This window comes from Pteropus vampyrus, unplaced genomic scaffold, assembly GCF_000151845.1.
Source record: "Pteropus vampyrus isolate Shadow unplaced genomic scaffold, Pvam_2.0 Scaffold468, whole genome shotgun sequence".
Classification (NCBI taxonomy): Eukaryota; Metazoa; Chordata; class Mammalia; order Chiroptera; family Pteropodidae; genus Pteropus; species Pteropus vampyrus.
In genome coordinates, this window is record NW_011889249.1 from 61310 (window position 1) to 62146 (window position 837).

The window sequence follows — 837 nt, forward strand, 5'->3', positions numbered from 1 at the left end:
TTTCACAGTGACCAGGCACTAATGTGTGGATTCCGCAATGTGTGGCTCGTATCTGGAAAATTAACGTGTCGCAGCAAACGCTTTGGAGGCCATAATCCTATTAAACACCCTGAATTAGTCATTTGCAGAAACGCACAAGCGGCACGCTGCCAGGTACGATCATTTAAAGCCCGACTTCACGTGGGATGCTACCTTTTCAGTCTGTCATTTTATGTTTAGTACAAAGGTTTAACACATCAAGAAGGGACTAGAAAAAAATTCAGGTTAAAAGCTCCAGTGGATTATTTTAGAAGGTTCTATCAAATCATTTCTAATATTAATGTCAAAATTCAGGAGTTTCTCTACTAAGGGTTTACAATTGTCTATGAAAACGTTATGTATCTGGACTTTGGTAATTAATCTATCAAAGTGTCACCTTTTAAGCTGCTAAATACAAATGCTTTCATAAAGGACCATTATTTTTTGTAATTTGAAGAATGTTTCACTTGGGGGCAAGTCTAGTTAAAATTAAGACAGCTATTCACAAGCTATTTTTCAAACCCAAATCAAGAGCCAATGGCATTTCCCTTATTAAACGGTATCTTTCTAAAAAAACCTGCCTCTCTCCTCAGTGTCACTCAGAAGCTACGGCTCCAGACGAGGCAGGGATGGGGAGCGTGCTGTACGGTAGTTTCTGAAGTGGACGTCATGAGGTAAGTAATTTGTGGGCCCGTGCTGACGAGTGTCAGCGTTATGCCCCTGTGCACCCAACTGCAAAAACTGTGAAACTTAGGACTATAACTGACCCGACGTTAAAACCCGCCAGCTGAGACGGCCAGTCACTGACTCCCTCCCTCC

General features: G+C 41.9%; 1 long non-coding RNA gene across 1 annotated transcript in view; it reads right to left on the reverse strand.

Annotated features, from left to right (window-relative positions):
* Positions 1 to 6: 6 nt before the first annotated feature.
* The window catches only part of LOC111732540, a 14632-nt gene continuing 13801 nt past the window's right edge, over positions 7 to 837 (reverse strand). Inside the window, exon 3 of the long non-coding RNA XR_002777598.1 lies at positions 7 to 833. This is a non-coding gene — a long non-coding RNA (uncharacterized LOC111732540). The remainder of the gene's footprint in view (positions 834 to 837) is intronic.